Source organism: Haliotis cracherodii, unplaced genomic scaffold, assembly GCF_022045235.1.
Source record: "Haliotis cracherodii isolate W230 unplaced genomic scaffold, xgHalCrac1.p SCAF_33, whole genome shotgun sequence".
In the NCBI taxonomy this organism is placed as follows: domain Eukaryota; kingdom Metazoa; phylum Mollusca; class Gastropoda; order Lepetellida; family Haliotidae; genus Haliotis; species Haliotis cracherodii.
Genome location: NW_027266290.1, coordinates 1,439,264 through 1,446,833, shown reverse-complemented (window position 1 = coordinate 1,446,833; position 7,570 = coordinate 1,439,264).

Below are 7,570 nucleotides of genomic sequence, written 5' to 3'. Positions count from 1 at the left end.
GAGCCACTGATTTTACTTCTCGTTTATTCTCCACTTCTTCTTTTCCATTTCTACTTTTGAATATGGATTAGTCTGTCCTTCATCTTTTGTTTAAATTTGCCTGCAGAACACAAATTTTTATAGAGCCACTGATTTTACTTCTCGTTTATTCTCCACTTCTTCTTTTCCATTTTTACTTTTGAAAATGGATTAGTATGGCCTTCATTTTTTGTTAAATCTAGCTGCATTCTGTGTTTTAATTGTATTTATGCTTATCACTCAGACATTATCGTGTTGATGACAATCACAGATAATTATGGTTAAAGCATATCAAGATGTACAAAAGCCGTGTTACACACTTATTTTATCAGTGAAAACTATTTTGCTCGATGAAAATGTCTGTGTTTTTGTGTTATGTGAAAGTAGACCAGCCGGTGTAAGTTTGAAACTATTCTTGTCCATGTAGAACCATACATTGTGATGGAGCAACTATTTGATTTCCCCCCATTGAAAATCCAATCATTGCTCCTTAATCCACATTATGTTACATGCTCAGTCATGAAAACCTCCATCTTCCCAAGGTAAGGGAGTTAACTTACTATAAAAGTCCAGTTTCCACCCTGGCCGAACCAGACTGCAATTACGGAGTTATATTTTAGCTGGACTAACGAGTCTATGCATAGTCCTATCAAAATCGTATAACAAAATCAACAACTGGTTCGTAAACTGCCATGCAGATTTTGGTCGATTGCAGGATTTGCAAAGCATGTGTACCATCAACTTGGAGTCAACAGATATTTTCCAAATCTTTTCATGTTTTTGATCAAGGTGCTCACGTGGTTTGATACACTTCGTGAAGTAAGACCTGTTTTATTACAATATAAATTTTGACATCAATCAGATCGTTTTCACTTGGCACCACCATTTTGTTTGAAGAAAATGCAAGTGATACCTGAGTGGGGTGGAATCTGATTGCTCAATAGGAGGGACATACAAGGGACATAACTTGTAATAGTCACTGGTGGCGCTACGATCGAACCCAGAATTCCGGACAAGTTGGAAAATGGACTTTTATAATCAGTTAACTCCCTTGCCTCTGGAAGATGGAAAACATTGTCCATGGTAATCCAGTTTATTATCATGATAATATCTCCACTGCATTATATTTATTAGCTTCTTTTTGTGTCTGGTTCGAATGACACAGCACGAAAAATGCCATTCAATCACATTATACTGTTCTTTCATGAGTGATAAGTGACAATATCAGAGGTATCCACTTTCAGATCAGGATAACATCTTGTCTGACATTAGGCAAAATATGATACAGTCCTAAGTCCCAATCTCCTTGATGACACTGCTGATCTTTGACTGTGATGGTCCCAAGTCATCTCCATTGCACAATTCCATTTCACTTGTTGCTAAATAGATGCTATAGCAAACTTGCTTTCATTGGGTGATCACAATGTGTCTCTTACCAAATCAGTCACAAAAACGATTACTGCTCAGTCTGAACAGAATCTTGTGATTAATTCATGGTCATTGTAAAAAGTGTAGACGTCTTTTCCGTTCTGGAGGTGAGGTGAGGTGAAATGGGGTTTATCGTAGCTTCCAAAATAATTGCACTTATATAGCGACGTGCATGTACGTGTGTGTGTTTGTGTGGCTGCTTGTACTAGTCCGGACCAATGCCGATTTATAGTGCTATCACACTGAGATACCATGCTGCAATTTAACATGAATACCCCACTCAGACACAGTATACTGACTCCGAGCCGCCCAGTCCTTGTTTTAGCCCCTTAATGCCGAGCGCCAGACAGGGTAACAACAAGTACCATCTTTTAACGTCTTTAGGTATGACGTGGCCGGGGATCGAACTCCGGACCTTCCTCTCTCTGGGCGGATGCTCTACCACAAGACCACGGAGGCGGTCTTTCCATTCTTGAAAATGACTGGGATGACGGCTATGGTGTCAAGCGGCAGCCATGTTGTAGAGTGAGGAAAATGCTTAAATGGACTAAGAGTCCTCAGCACAGGCAGATCCAGAGAGGCCCAGGGGGTTGACGTCCCCCATTTGAAAACCAAATGTAGTATGCTGTAGGCAGTAAAATTTACCGTGAGAGGATTTTGATATTTTGGACCCCTCACTTTTATAAATGCTGGATCTGCCCTTGCTCAGTGTGGACTCTAAAGTTTTTTCACTCTGACAGTAATCTTAAGTCTAAAGGACCTATGACTAAGTCTTAAGAAGAGTCTTTGACTAAAGAGTTACTTTTAGAGAATTCTCAATATTTTCTACACTGAGGAGTAACTCTTTATTCTAAGAATGTTTATTAATATGACCCAAGGTGTCTCGTGTCTACTGGGGCGTTATAATACCAGTATCATATCACAATACTATACAGTATTCATACAGAAGATATCGCCAGCCTGATATAGGTGTATATCATCCTTCAGTCAGTCCTATGATGAATGATACTCTGAACTGTTATTGAAGTAATGGAAAATAACTGACTAAAAAGAACATATTTTGACTGTATTTGTGTTTAAGCAAAACATACTCATGGTATTGACTGCAAGTAGTATGCATTTGTGTTGTTTCATTTATACTGGAATGAATTTGACATCAAATTGTTGGGTTCCTTTACTTACATGCTAGTGGATAACTGGCTTTTAATACACGAAATGCTTGTTGTAAGAGGCGACTATGCTTGTTGTAAGAGGCGACTATGCTTGTTGTAAAAGGCAACTATGCTTGTCGTAAGAGGCAACTAATAGGTTCGGGTGGTCAGGCTCGCTGACTTGGTTGATGCATGTCATCGTATCCCAATTGCGTGGAACGATGCACATGATGTCAATCACTGGATTGTCTGGTCCAGACTTGATTATTTACAGACCGCAGTCATTTAGCTGGAATATTGCTGAGTGGGGCGTTAAACAACAAAAAGACAAAATAAACAAATATTACAGGAATGTTGGAACCGTGCAAGATACAGACATGTCGAATGATGAGAGTTTGTGGTGCTCAGACCCTTTTGTGAAAACCAGCCAGGCCTTGGTTTTAGCACTAACTAATCAGGGACCAGCAAAGCAATATTTCCCTGTCAACATTGGGATGTACTGCTGCACAATCTTTGTAATAACAAAATAGACATTGTTTTTAAGATCAAACAATTTGTGATCATGAGAGCAGTATTTTCCTGGACTTACAACTTAACCTCATCCAGCTAGTGGGGGCACGGTTGGCCCAGTCGTCTAAGGCGCCGCGATTCGCTGTGCACAGTTGTGGCCCTTGGGCATGCCAGAAACCTATGATTGTAGTTTCGAATCCCGGTTCACCCCAATCATGTTTCTAGGTTTGTCAGCACCATGCCCGTGCTCGTGGGTTTCACCAAAGTGGTAAACGTCTGAGACCTGCATTACTTCGGGCTTTCCTCCCACATTAAGCTGACACGCCGTGATATAAATGGAATACTGTTAAAAGTAGCGTTAAACTCAACTCACTCACTCACTCATCCAGCTAGTATCACCAGTGGGGTAATGAGTGATTCTTTAGCTCAGCCTACTGGCTAAAAGAAAAATTGACAATGAAATGTAACATCTTAAAATAATTTATATTTTGTCCTGAATCTTTTCAATCTGTTGTTTGTGTTTATTAACCTGGTAGATAGAGAGCTAAGTACTGGTTATTGATTGAAAATAATATTTATATTTTGATTAATTTTAACAGCACAGGCTGGTTAGTTTTCTTTACATTGTGTTTTAAATAAAATAATTTGTTTGTATTTTTTCTCACTATTCGTTGCATATTCATATTGATTCATATTGGTGTCTTTTTCTAGGTACGGTATTCACAAATAATTTTAAATGTTTCACATATTTTCAAACGTTTTAAGATACGAAAATATGAAATTAATGCATTTTTTCTATTGGAACCGTCTTGTTTGTTATGACAAATGTGTGTTTTTTTAGGATGACAAACCAACGACTTAACCGAGTTATGAAGTGCCATAGAGCCTAGCGCAAAAGTATTTTATTTTGAACAGGTAGAAATATGTTCTATGCATGTTATAAGCGTCCAAGAAGTCTTCTTATGATTTATTCCTATTTACATCACACAATTTACCCATGATCAGGATCATAATTGGTTTCCCTAGCAACCCATGCTGGTTGTAAGAGGCGACTAACGGGATTGGGTGGTCAGGCTCACTGACTTGGTTGATACATTTCATAGTATCCCAATTGTGTAGATCAATGCTCATGATGTCAATCACTGGATTGTCTGGTCCAGACTCATTTAATTACAGGCTGACGCTTTAGCTGGAATATTGCTGAGTGCAGCGTTAAACCACAAACGAATAAATATATCACAATTCCAAACATGACATTCCATAAATGTTTTATCCATGATTTTATGAGTGTTGTTGATGATGTGTTGTCTTATGGTGTACAGGATCCTAAAAGCTGCTTATATCGCTACTCTCAGCTGCCAGAATTGGCTAGTCATGAGTTTGAATCCCATGTTTGGGACTGCATCCCATATTTCCTCTATTAGATGCCCAGTGTCTACCGTATTTTGAGTATAGAGCATGTTTTTTCGTGCAAGACGTTGACCGAGCCACTTTTTGAGGCATGGCATCTATTCTGTTTAACGGTAGCATGTTGGTTCGAATCCCGGTTCGCCCCAATTAATGTTTCTAGGTTTGTCAGCATCATACACGTGCTCGTGGGTTTCACCGAAGTGGTAAACGTCCGAGACCTGCATCAGTTCGGGCTTTCCTCCCACATTAAGCTGACACGCCGTGATATAACTGTAATACTGTTAAAAGCGGTGTTAAACCCAACCCACTCACTCACTCACTAATTGTAGCACAGTGGCAACTCACTACCTTATCGAATCCCAAATTCTAGTCATATACAAAGGGTACATTTATAGGAAATAGTCATTATTAATCCCCAACATATCACAGTATTAGAGACCTGGCATCTAATTGAGGAAATATGGTATTTAATATTCTTGGGGGAGGGAGAGGGGGCTGGGATGTTTGTTTAAGACTTTTTTTTAATGTGCTCACAACTTTAACAAATAAAAAATGTGCCAATCCCTTATGAGGCTTGGTCATCCTCTATATCTCACCGGCTCACATTTCGGTAAACTTACTCTTCCCCCCTGGATCCATTCCCGGGTTCTCGCAATCTCAAATTACCTGCCCTTGATTTACATATCATTTTATCGACCAATCAAACGTTGAGATAAGGAAAAAGGAAATGGGTAAAGGAGGACCTGCCACTGCCAGATTTGGTGGACATGAAGACATCCTTTCCATTAAAAAGATGTTTGTGTTAGGGCTGGGACGAGTCCAAATTTACTACCCGGGTACCCACTCCCCTATTACCCGACCCTACCCGGATACCCGCTGTAGGTCTCAAGAGATAGGTACATAATGACCGATTAGGAAGAGTTTGACCATAGCCCTGGATAAAATGTATTTAGATAGACGTATCGAACGATCAGGTCATGCATACACTGAAGTTGACTTAAGTTTTATCGGTGTTCAAACATAAAATTTAGAAGGAATGGGTGCATAGTCAGAAACAAATGTGAACATTAGTGACTTGTAGTGTAACCATATAGTTCTAGATATTTTTGTCATTAAAAACTATATCACATGACTAACCACGGGTCCGGGTAGTCCTGTGGGTACCTGGGTCCTCAGTACCCATCCGACCCGAGTACTCGAGTTACCTGTCCAAGCCCTAGTTTGTGGGCATTCCTTTGTGTTCCGGGTAGTCCTGTGGGTACCAGTCCTTCTCAGTACCCACCCGACCTGAGTACCCAAGTTGCCCGTCCAAGCCCTAGTTTGTGGGCATTCCTTTGTGTTCCGGGTAGTCCTGTGGGTACCTGGGTCCTCAGTACCCACCCGACCTGAGTACCCAAGTTGCCCATCCAAGCCCTAGTTTGTGGGCATTCCTTTGTGTTCCGGGTAGTCCTGTGGGTACCTGGGTCCTCAGTACCCACCCGACCTGAGTACCCAAGTTGCCCATCCAAGCCCTAGTTTGTGGGCATTCCTTTGTGTTCCGGGTAGTCCTGTGGGTACCAGTCCTTCTCAGTACCCACCCGACCTGAGTACCCAAGTTGCCCATCCAAGCCCTAGTTTGTGGGCATTCCTTTGTGTTCCGGGTAGTCCTGTGGGTACCAGTCCTTCTCAGTACCCACCCGACCTGAGTACCCAAGTTGCCCATCCAAGCCCTAGTTTGTGGGCATTCCTTTGTGTTCCGGGTAGTCCTGTGGGTACCAGTCCTTCCCACTACCCACCCGACCTGAGTACCCAAGTTGCCCGTCCAAGCCCTAGTTTGTGGGCATTCCTTTGTGTTCCGGGTAGTCCTGTGGGTACCTGGGTCCTTCTCAGTACCCACCCGACCCGAGTACCTGAGTAACCCGTCCAAGCCCTAGTTTGTGGGCATTCCTTTGTGTTCCGGGTAGTCCTGTGGGTACCTGGGTCCTCAGTACCCACCCGACCTGAGTACCCAAGTTGCCCATCCAAGCCCTAGTTTGTGGGCATTCCTTTGTGTTCCGGGTAGTCCTGTGGGTACCAGTCCTTCTCAGTACCCACCCGACCTGAGTACCCAAGTTGCCCATCCAAGCCCTAGTTTGTGGGCATTCCTTTGTGTTCCGGGTAGTCCTGTGGGTACCAGTCCTTCTCAGTACCCACCCGACCTGAGTACCCAAGTTGCCCATCCAAGCCCTAGTTTGTGGGCATTCCTTTGTGTTCCGGGTAGTCCTGTGGGTACCAGTCCTTCCCACTACCCACCCGACCTGAGTACCCAAGTTGCCCGTCCAAGCCCTAGTTTGTGGGCATTCCTTTGTGTTCCGGGTAGTCCTGTGGGTACCTGGGTCCTCAGTACCCACCCGACCTGAGTCGAATTTGAGATAGCAAGGTCCACGGGAATGGATCAGGGGTTGGAGTAAGTTTACCGAAATGCGAGCCCTTGAGATGTGGAAGATGGAGCCTTAGTGTGGCAATTCATGCAATAGTGCGGTATTGTAGATGTAGTCATCACAGAATGCTCAAGTTTGTTATGTTGCTGTTTCTATTTATTTCAGCACTTGACAGTATGTCAATTAAAATATATTTAACTTGTCTTCATGGTCTTTCATGTTCATTTCATCTTTCCAAGGCATGGGAGTTAACTGTCTTAAAGTCCAGTTTCCAACCTTGCTGACCAGTAAAAGGTGACTAATGGGATCGGGTGGTCAAGCTCGCTGTCTTGGTTGATGCATGTCATCGATCCCAATTACATGGATTGTCTGGTCCAGACTCAGTTATTTACAGACCACCGTCATATAGCTGGAATATTGCTGAGTGCAGCGTTAAACAACAAACCAACCAACCAACCTTGCTGACCAAGGCTGGAATTTCTGCATAGTCCATTCAAAACTGCAAAAGCGACATCCGGATCATCAACAGGCGACTGCTGTGCAGATTTTGGTTAATTGCAGGATTTGCAGAGCCATGAGTACCCTCATCTGGGCATCAAACTATATTTTCTAAAACTTTTCCTATTTTTAATGAAGGTGCTCCAATGACAGTGG